Source organism: Lissotriton vulgaris, chromosome 7 (assembly GCF_964263255.1).
Source record: "Lissotriton vulgaris chromosome 7, aLisVul1.2, whole genome shotgun sequence".
NCBI classification, from domain to species: domain Eukaryota; kingdom Metazoa; phylum Chordata; class Amphibia; order Caudata; family Salamandridae; genus Lissotriton; species Lissotriton vulgaris.
In genome coordinates this window covers 1,204,493,558-1,204,504,753 of record NC_141695.1, presented here as the reverse complement: position 1 = coordinate 1,204,504,753, position 11,196 = coordinate 1,204,493,558, and positions in this window count along the sequence as shown.

Below are 11,196 nucleotides of genomic sequence, written 5' to 3'. Positions count from 1 at the left end.
TACGTGGGAAGGAGTAAGTGAGCTGCAGTTTAAGTTAAGTTAGTTTTTGCCAAGAATCTGAATCAAGAATTCTCTAAGGATCTAATCCGCTCCGTACCTTGGTTTTAGAATGAAGGAGGTCTTGTATCTAGTTCTCATGACTCGATCTCCCAGTAACCCGCAAGGGTGACTGGAAACACTGGAGCTGGATTTTCTCGGCAGGAGAAAAGACAGCGTCTCTCTCAGTGCGTCAAATGGGAGGGGCAGCTTCCTTTGGCACTGGCATCAGCTGGGCTTTGGGTAAGTAGATGGCCGCTCTGCTCCAAACCACCGTGTGTTGCTGAAGGCAAATGCTGGTATATTTATACCTGGAAGGTGCCGTGTTTGACGTAAGGTTGGGCATAAGACATCACTAAGAACTGTCACTCAGAACTGGCAGTTCTTTCAGGACTCTCAGGAGTTCTAGGACAAATCAAAACAAAAGCAGGGGGAATTCCCGGGCTGCTGGAGGTTTGGTTTGTTTAAAGATCGCGTTGTACTTTCTAGGAGTCTAGGGAAGTAGCCTTGCCGTATTTGGACTGCATTGGCTATGGCTAAATATGGATATGATTCTTATGCCTTTATAAGGATATGATTTGTTATAACTGCATAAGGGCATGAATCGGGAATATTTAATTAGGGTCCTAGATACATTCACAACACACCTCCTTGCATGGAGATTGAGCGGCGGCAGTTGACTTCTTTCGACCTTCCTCCCGAAGTCTGTGATGTTAACTTGGCAGCCAGGCGTCCCTACACTAAAACGGTATACGCCTGCAGGTGGAATACATTTGTGGCATGGTGCACAGCAAAGGCTGTGGATCCCCTTTCTGCCCCTCTTTCAAAATTCCTTCTATTTCTTCTATATTAGGCCCAGCAGGGCTCTGCCCGGGGCTTTATCAAGGGCTGTCTCTCAGCCATTTCAGCCTTTTTACAACTTCCGGATCAGCATTCCCTTTTCAAGTCCCCTGTTGTAAATAGATTCTTGAAAGGCATTACGCACATGTTCCCTCCTGTCCCTTTCGTGATGCCTCAGTGGGACTTGAACCTAGTCTGACTTCTCTGATGTGTGCTCCTTTTGAGCCACTTCACAACTGTCCTCTTTGTCTCATAACTTTAAAGACTTCTTTCCTGGTTGCCATCACCTCTGCCAGAAGAGTGAGTGAGCTCCAGGCTCTTTCTTCTATACCTCCTTTTCTCTCTGTTCATCCTTTCTGCCAAAGTTTGTCACTGCCTTTCACATCGTGCAGACCATCACTTTGCCCACCTTCTTTCCGCCTCCGCATCCCTCTAAAGAGGAAGAGAGGCTCCACTGTCTGGACTCAAAACTTGTGCTCTCTTTCTATCTGAACCGCGTACAACAGTTCTGGGTGGATGACCAGCTCTTTCTTGGCTACGTGGGCACCAAGAATGGTCGGGCCGGGCACAAGCGGACCATCTTGATGGGTTGTTCTATGCATTAAGGCTTGTTATTTTTTGGCTAAAAAGGAGCCTCCGGTGGGGCTTCGTGCATTTCTACCAGGGCAACGCCAGCCACTACTGCTTTGGGACTGGGAGTTCCCTTGCATGACATCTGTCAGGCAGCTATGTGGGCTTCGCTGCACACATTTAACAAGCATTACTACCTGAACAGTCAAGTCCGGAGAGACTGCTTCTTTGGCTGTTCTGTTCTCCAGGACTTTCTGGTGTGATCTTGGTTTGCAGATCCACCACCGGGGTAGGTATTGCTGGGGTATCTATTCTAAGATAAAGAACCTATCACTACGTGTTTCTTTCAGATGCAAAAGTTACTTACCTTCGGTAACTATAAATCTGTAAGAATCATTAGTAGTGATAGATTCCTTGGCGCCCCACCCATCCTCCCCATTCTGCGAACTGATTTCTAGGGTTAAGGTCATCCCTATCTAATAGAGACCACTAGCCGCAGACTACTTCATGTAGAATTATACCCAGGCATGAGACTGGATCCAGAAAACTTTTTTGCCACAGCATCCCTGCGTGCGGGGCGACGGCATGACGCGGCTCCCACCTAGGCGTCGCCCGTGTACTTGACGTGACATCAGCGAGGTCTCATGAGTCCCGCCCCGCCGCTCCTATTTCGCTTTTTTCCTTTTCCGCGTTCAAACGCGGATCCGATCTCTGTTTGGGCCCCTTTTTTCTTTCCTCGTTGTGCTATATTTTAGTGGAGCAGTGTGCGAATGCCTTCAGGCTTCAAGACTTGCACGTGGTGTGGACGTTTTTTGTCGGCGACGGACCCTCACCTCATTTGCATGTGGTGTTTAGAGGAAGATCATGCCATTACTGATTGTGAGGCATGCCAACAGCTGAAGCCGTAGTTGTAGTGGGAACTCTGGATGAAACTGCGTCTTTCAAGGCCGGCTTTATCCCCTCGATCAGCCTCGGCAGACTGTTTCAGAAACGGCCTTCGTCTGCGTCCTCATCCCTCTCCGATGTCGTATAAGCGTCGCTCCCCGATGGGTAAGTGTTGCATCTTGTCTCCGGCGGCTGGTGTTCGGCCTGCCGAGGGCGTGGGTTCTCGGCAGGTGATGCGGCCCGTGTGTCATCCTCCTCTCCACCGTTTCACGGTGAAAGTGCGTCGAAAGTCCAGATGGAGACGTATGCGGCAGCTTTGCTGGCCACGCTGGCGCCTCCTCCTTCCCCTCCTGAGGCATCGGCGGATCCCTTGCCGTGCGCCGGGCCCTCCACGGCTCCGGCGCGGACTGGCTCGGCTCCAGGCTTGGAGGATGTGGTGCTGTTGGGGTGCGGCCCTTCGGGGGTCCCTCCTTCGGTCCACGGCGACTCTTCCTCGCTGCAAACTCCATCAGGAGTCCCTGTGGTGTCGCGGGAGGTCGCCGGGGCTCGGGGTCGCATCCCTGAGCCCCGCTCGGCCCTCTGGACAGGTAGCGGCCTTGTCCACAGCTGAGCTGACGTCGCCGGCACATGCTGGACCGGGTGGCGCGACAGGGGTCGGTGGACCCTCCTCATCCCGCTCTGAGTTGAGGCTGGACTGGGACCCCTTGTCCTCCTCCAGGCCCCTCTCGTCCCTCCGTGCAGGCGGCTGCCTTGTCTGAGGGCGAATTGGCCCTGGCGGCGCTGCATGAGTCGGCTGGCCACCTCCGTACCATTCTGTGCCGAGGCTGGCTGAGGGCTTCTAGTCACTCCCCTGGTCCCTCTCGTTCCTCCACACAGGCGGCTGCCTCGTCGAAGGTTGAGTCTGCCTTGTTCCGGCGCCACCCCTTGACTGCTCCGGTCCCCGGCGCAGTGTGACTTGGAGGAGCCGTATCCGGCGTCTCCTTTGTGGTTAGGACGTTCTGCCTCGGGCTGCAGACTCTACAGCACCAGACAGGCGCAGATTCGGCGATTCATCTTCGGACGCTCCTCCTACTCCGGAGGTTGGATGCCTAGTGGTGTCACCCTCCCGGAGACAGGCCACCATGTGGTGGCTTTTTAAAGGCAACATGGAAGGGCGGCTCCCTGCCATTCCTGAGGCCAAGGAACTCGCTGGAGAAGCAACAGGTCCCCCACTCTTCAGTTCTTTTTAACTTCCAGGTCTGGCCTTTGTCTGCCCTGCCCCACTCAGCTTCAGGGACGGCTGCCTTATTTTATAGCTGTTGCCCACGGAGGAGCTGCTTTCTCCACCGCAGGGCCCTACGGAGGCGAGTGCGGCTTTAGCTCGCCCAGTGTCCACGGCTGTGGGTATTCTGTGCATTGGTGACTCGGTTGCTCATTTCCCGGCCGACCATCTTTTGGATGTTCTCCAGCAGAGCTCTGGTGGGAGGGAGCTATGGCTTCCCTTTGAAGGTTCGCTCCTTTCTTCCCTGATGGGGGCTTTGAGGCGCCCCGCCTCAGGGGATCTGGTGCCTCAACATCTTCTGCACTGGCATCTTCCGGCGCCACGTCTTTTCCTCCACCCCTATGCCTCCAGTCCACCTTTGCGGACTGCTTTTCCCCTCCCTACCGCCACTGTTGTCTCCACCGTCCCGCAAGACCGGCTGGCTGGACTCGTGCGGGCGCAACATGTGCGCCTCGGCCAGGTCTGCCTTGTGGGCCCTTAACACCTTGTGTGTTGGCTAGAGCCACGTCTTGTTTGTGGGACTCGGCTGAGTCCTTGGGATCCGGTGCTTCACAAGGGACTGTTCAGGTGGACATACGGCGTCATGCGCTGGATGGCCGGGAGCTAGCGGCATTTATTCTTTGCTCTGGACATCTCGGAGGTGCTAGGCCGGGACATGGCTTCCTCGGTCGCCCTCCGCCGCCATGCTTTGCTTCGGGACGGCGTGTTCTCTGAAAATGTTCGGGAGCGGCTGATTGATCTTCCATTCGATGGCACCCTGTTATTCCATGCCCCGGCAGACTTCGCCATCCAGAGATTCTTGTCAGGGCTTTGTCCTCCCCCTTATCCTCCCCCTCATCCTCCCCCCCCCCTACTCCTTCCCCTCCGCAGTGACTGCTGAGTTGATCTGGTTCTGTGCCGCCTTCTGGTCCGGTTTCCCTTGCTGAGGAGTGTGTTTTATGGCCACTTGAGTCCTCCTTGCTGGGATTGTGGTGTTGTTGGCTGCTGGACGGCCCTTTGTTGACTGTGTGTCTTTGCTAGCGTTGTCTGCACAGACTTGACCTTGAGATTAGGCCTTCTGTTTTTCTCTTGGGCTGCTTGGTAAGCTTTCTGATGGGGTTTTTTCCCTGTGGTTCTTTAGTTTTTTTCTCTGCTGCGGAAGTTTCTTCTAAAGAGGGTTCCCATGTCTTGGGAATTACCCTACCCTATGTGGGGTAGTGGTAGCTGTTATATAGCTTGTTCTGTGCTGGGAGTTGTGGTTGCCTTCAGACCTCTGCTCTCCATGACGTTTATGTATGTTGCAGGTGCAATTCCTTTATTGCTGGATTAGAATGCCTTGGTGAAGTGAAGGGGTTTTGTGGAGCGCGACTGCTGCCCGAAGGCGTCCAAGCGCTGCACCTTGGAGAGTCCTTCTCCGGGGTCGCTGGGCTGTTCGCCACGTCTGACCTGCTGTCTGTGGCCTAGCGACGTGGCTCTGGTTCTGCTTCGTTTTGGGCCATGTGTGTGTGGACCCCTCTCTGAGGTGCGTCCGGGCCTTTCTTTGCCCTTCTGTTCTTTACCCTGGTGGCTGAGATGGTTTTTGTGTTTCCCCCCTCTTTCAGGCGCAGCCTGCCCGTTCTTCCTGAGTGCCTCGGGTTACTCTTTTGCTTCTGACTGCTCCCGCTTTCAGTGCCATTCTGTCTGATCTATTGACTTCTGGCTGTCCGGGGCTCAGTTGCCCTCTTCGAGGGGTGTGTTCCTGATGGGGGGCTTGCCCCCCATCAGGAACACACCCCTCGAAGAGGGGTGTGTTCCTGATGGGGAGAGAGAGAGAAGAGGTTGCTCTTCTCTCTCTCTCTCCCTCTTCCTTGGCCTTGGATGGAGGTTCTGTTGCCTCCTGGGGCCGTGGGGTAATTTGACCTCTCCTTGCCTTGCCCTTGTTTCCTCTGTTGAGTGTGAATGGGCTTTGTTCTTATTTTCTTCTTCCCACACCCCTCTTGGGGTTGGTGGTGTTATGCTTGTATGTTTTCCCCTTGCCTGGGAGAATGAGGTTCCTCGCCCTATCCGTTGGACTGGTCCCTGTGGGGCCCTCTATTATGTCAAGGCTGGTGGGGTCTTTTCGCGGACCCTCTTTCCCCGTGAGTATAGCTATGGCATCTATTCTACGTGAAGGAATCTATGTCTAGTAGTCTCTAGAGTGATCCTTAACCAGCCGGCAGGTTCACCCTCCGCTCCGCTCCTGAAGAAGCTACATTGGTTGACAGTAAAAAAAAAGTCACGTTTTAAGATCTGTTTAACACATAAGGCTGTTAACAATACTGGCCCAGTGTACTTACGGAATAAATTGCGTAAATATATTCCAAGCAGGAACCTTAGATCGAGAGTCCAGGACTTGCTCCAGATTCCCCGTATTCGGTTGGTCCGGACGGGAGGTTGATCATTCTCGTTCTTGGCACCCAAGTACTGGAACCAGCTCCCTCTGGACTTATGGAAAACAAGCTACAGTGCTTTTAGGAAACGGTTGAAAGCACACCTGTTTTAATTTCTGGCCAGTCCTATCTGCCCTCCTATCCACCCTAGGATATATGTCTTTCTGGATAGCGCAGCGGTGCCCCAGGGTGAGGTGAGTGCTCTATAAACCTTTAACATAACATATCAGATGTACGAGTTACTTACCTTCGGTAACGTATCTGTTAGAGGCGATTCTAGACGCAGATTCCTTCACGCCCCCCCCCCTCCTCCTGTTCTGAAAGGACCTTTGGCTAGGTCTTCTGCACTCGCATCCCGAGGGTGGCTGTCTTATGAGAGTGCCTTTTTTCGTCTTTTTGACTGGATGATTCGTCTTGTTTCTTGTTCCTTCCTCCTTTTTGGTGCATTGGAGGATGGGTTTAAAGGTACTCCTGTGCCCCTCTGCTCTGGTTGCTCCATGATTGGGGGCTTCCCTCCCCTCCATCTCCCCTTTTGTTAATGCAGGTCCTGGCCCCTCTGCTAACCTCTGAGTTTGGGTCCTCTGGCCGTTGCCTTGCCTCTTTGGGGGGTGGTCGCCCTCTGTGCGGGGGTTGCTTTGGAGGTTTGTCGTTCCTGTTTGTCTTGGAACTGGTTCCCCTTAGTTCTTTCTTGATTGGGGTGGTAGTCCTGCTGCATGTTGTCATGACATTTGCATTTGTTCCGTTTCTCTGGGGGGGTATTGTCTACATACTGGCAGGGTGGTTGCTCAGGGCTGTGCTCTGTTCTTTCTTCTTTCCCTGCCTTTGGGTACTGCAGTGTTGTCATGGCTCCTTATGGTGTTGTTCGCATACTGTTCCCATACTTGCACAGTTTTGTATGATGGCTCCGCGTTGTGGCGCGGAAAAGTTATCCGAAGAAAACTGACGTAGGCGCGCCAGGGCGGGACTTGTGACCTTGCTGACGTCACGTACGCGGGCGACGCCTGGGCGGAGCCGCGTGATGCAGTCTCCCCGGTGCGCAGGGATACTGTGGCAAAAAAGTTTCCAGATCCAGTCTCACACCTGGAGATAATTCTACGTGAAGGAATCTGCGGCTAGAATCGTCTCTACTAGATACGTTACCTAAGGTAAGTAACTCGTACTTCAGGGCCCTAGTTTCATGTCACCAGTGGTCCGTTCCTTACATGGCTCTGTGTTCCTGGCGCGGAAAGTAGTGTACAGAACGGATGTCAGCGCACATGGTCTCTTTTAAGTAGCTCCAGCGACGTCATCCAGGTCCCAATGATGCACGCAGAGGCGCACCACGACACCTGCCAAAGCGCAGGGGTACTGCTGCCGAAAGCTTTCAGGATCCAGGCTGACGCTTGGGGGTAATTCTAAGGTAAGGAATCTATCACTACTAATGTTTCTTAGATATATTGTTACCGAAGGTAAGTAGCTTGTGCTTGTGCATTAAGTACATATGCGGTTGATACTTGCATACAACAGAGATATATATTGTTGTGGATGGGCAGTTTTGCGGGGAGGGGGAAGTAGGTGAAACCCTTTGCATGTTGTATGTCATTGTGAGGCTATGTTAGTGGTAGCGTTGCAATACTAAAACACAGTAATAATTCTGCAAATATCAATAAAAATTATTTTGGGGAAAAAAACATACATAGAGTGCTGAACCATGTTCCTGATAGCTTTGAAGCAGGCAAATGTTTGTCTTGCTTTGTGGATCTGAAAGAGACACGTTAGTGATAGATTCCTTACCTTAGAATATCCCCAGACGTCAGACTGGATCCGGAAACTTTTGCGTAGCAGTACCCTTGCGCGTCGGTAGGAGTTGTCTGCGGCTCCGCGTCCGTCGTCGGCGTTGTGGGAGCCGTGATGACGTCGTCTGAGTACTGCCTCCGCGTGCTGACGTCAGTTCTTCTGTTTTTCCGCGCCAGCCAGCGCAGATCTGGAAAGAGCAGTTACCCAAAGTCACTTTTTGACTAACTTTTTGATCTCTTTTGATCATTCTTCGAAGTCTAACGACTCCGATCGGTGCCGCAGGGATGCCCAGTTTTAAGCACTGTGAGGAGTGCGACCGCACGATGTCGGTCACGGACCCCCACCACCTGTGTTTGACCTGTTTAGGCATCGGCCACGACGACAAGGCCTGCTCGGAATGCCGGGCCCTATCTTCGAAAGCCAGGCGGGAGCGGTCCCGCAGGCGACTCGAACTCCGGCAGTCGGCCCGGTTCCGCGGGAGGTCCCGGTCCCGCGGGAGGTCGAGGGACAGGTCGCGGAGACGGAGCCACCAAAGCTCCGGGAGTCGGCACTACTCCTCCAGGTCGAAGTCGTCGTCAGGTAAGAAGCACAAGAAGTCGAAGAGGTGTCATCGCTCTTCTGACGCCCCCGACGCTCACGAGATGCGGACAGGGGTTCGGGTGACACCGCCCACGCGGCTCCTTTGGAGTCACGGGCGTCTCGTCCCACCCCACACCCTCCGGTCCCTGGGCAGGACGCGACGCTGGAGGAGATTGAGCGCTTCCTCATGGCCATGAGGTCCCTTTCTCCTCCGGGCTCCGCGGTGCCTTCGGGCCCAGCGGACCCGTCTAAGGGCCCTAGCTGGTCGGGGGCTTCGACCTCGACGCCGTCGGGCTCGGTGCCGCAAGGCCCAGCGGCTCCGGCGCCTTCGGGCCTGGTGCCCCGGGACGCCGCTGGCCCTTCCTCGGGCTCTGGATTGTCACCGGTGGGCCTTACGACCCGACCCCCCCCCCCCGTCCCCACCCCCACCCCCCCCGCCGGCGTCGGTCCATCAGGTGTCACCTCCGGCGCCGTCTTCGGGCGGCGCTGCCCCCGATACCTCCTTTGCTTCGGTTCCGACGTCTGAGCGGCGCCGCTGGGCGCTGCATCCGACGCTGTTTAGAGATTTCCACTTCTACGAACCGAACCCATTGAATTACAACCCTGAGTCTCAGGAGATGGGTGAAGAGGAGGATTGGGAGGGGTCTGAAGACCCTCTGACCAGGAAGTGTCAGTCTCATGAGGACTGGGCAGGAGACCTTGGGGAGGCCAGTGGCCTGGACACCTCTCCAGACAATGGTTTTGTCTCTCCTCCTACCGTGGCTTCGGAGGAGGGGGCTACCTATGGTGTGGTGTTGACAAGGGCTGCCAAGGCCTTGGGCCTTGAGCTCCCCGTCGCGGCCTATGAGGACTAACCTCCTCACAGAGGTCCTTAAACCGCAGTCATGCTCAGCTGAGCCTCTGCTGCCCTTTAATGAGGCCTTGACCGACGTTCTTTTGGGCTCTTGGTCCAGGTCCGCTACGGGTTCGCCCGTAGATAGGAACGTGGCCAGACGCTACCGCCCGGCTCCGGGCGACCCATGTTTCCTGTCCTCCCACCCCACCCCCGAGAGCCTGGTCATCCAGGCCTCCAATTCCCAGACCGCATTCCCGACGGCTCCGCCCGACAGGGAATCCAAGAGGTATGAGAATTATGGTTAAAAGATATTCTCCTCCCTTAGTTTGGGACTGCGGTCTTCCAACACCACATGCCTCTTGGGCCGCTACACCCACTCTCTGTGGGAGACGGTGGCGGAGGTGCTGCCAGAGTGCCCGTTGGAGGTACGGGCCAAACTCGGCCAAGCCCTAGTGGAGGGCCGAGATGCAGCCAAGTATTCGATCAGGTGTGGGCTGGATACCACTGACTAGCTAGGCAGAGCGATGGCTAAGATGGTGGCGGTGAGACGACACGCCTGGCTGAGATCCGCCAATTTTTCGGCAGATGTCCAGAACACTCTGATGGACATGCCGTTCGATGGCCGTCGCCTTTTTGGCAACAAGGCAGACCACGCGCTTGAGCGCTTTAAGGACTCCAGGGCTACGGCCAAGTCCTTGGGCCTCTCGGCCCGGCGCCAGCAAACAGGTGCCTTTCGCTCCTTTCGTGGCCAAGGGAGGGGCGTCCCCACACGTGCCGCCAGCCACTCGCCGCAGACTACCATCCAGCGCGGGGGCGACCGTGGAAATCGCGGTGGAGGCGGTCGGGGAAACTGGCGAGGTCATTCCACACCTTCCCCCGCAGCATCCGCCTCTAAACCCTCCTAGTCCGTGCTTTTCGGCCCATGTGACGACAGTGGGAGGCAGGGTTCGCCATCACCACTCTCACTGGCGCACAGTCACTTCGGAGAGGTGGGTGCTGCAGATCGTCCGGAGGGGCTACTCCCTCCCCTTCGAGACGACTCCTCAAGCCATGCCACCGCAACACCACTGCGTGTCGGGGGATCACTTGCGGCTCCTGCAGGAGGAACTTTCGGCCCTCTTGGCCAAGGGGGCCATTGAGCACGTTCCTGGGCCAGAAGTAGGACGTGGTTGCTACTCCCGCTACTTTCTGGTACCCAAGGAGGGCAAAGGAGGCCTACGCCCTATCTTGGATCTGAGGAACGTCAACAGCTTCCTCCGGAAGGAGAAGTTCAAAATGCTGACTCTGGCTCAGGTCTTAGCTGCCCTAGACCCAGGAGACTGGATGGTAGCGTTGGACTTGTAGGACACGTATTTCCACATCCCGGTCCTGCCGGCCCATCGGAGTTACCTACGGTTCACGGTAGGCCAAGAGCACTTTCAGTTTACCGTGCTCCCCTTCGGCTTTACCAGCGCCCCATGGGTGTTCACAAAAGTGATAGCTGTGGTCGCAGCTCATCTGCTCAGGTTGGGGGTCTCAGTCTACCCTACCTCGATGACTGGTTGTTGAAGGCGGGCTCGCCCCAGACAGTCGTCAGCCACCTCCAGACTACGGCGGATCTCCTGCAGCAGCTGGGGTTCTCCATCAATGTGCCGAAGTCGCACCTGTGTCCCTCTCAGAAGCTCCTTTTCATCGGAGCGGTTCTCGACTCGGCGCAGTTTCGGGTTTACCCGCCCGAACAGCGGGTTCGGGATATACAGGCTCTGATTCCAATCTTCCTGCGTTTATCCCGGGTTTCGGTCAGATTGACGCTGCGGCTTCTGGGGCTGATGGCACGGTGGCGGATGCGGACTCTGCAGTGGGACATGAAGTTTCAGTGGGCCCAGCATCAGGGCAACCTGTCCGACCATGTCCTGATCTCGGAGGGCACTGTGAGACAACTGCAGTGGTGGCTCACGGACCGCGATTGGGTCAACGGCAGATCCCTCTCCCTTCCCCAACCGGAGCACGTAGTTGTGACTGACGCGTCCCTCCAGGGCTGGGGAGGC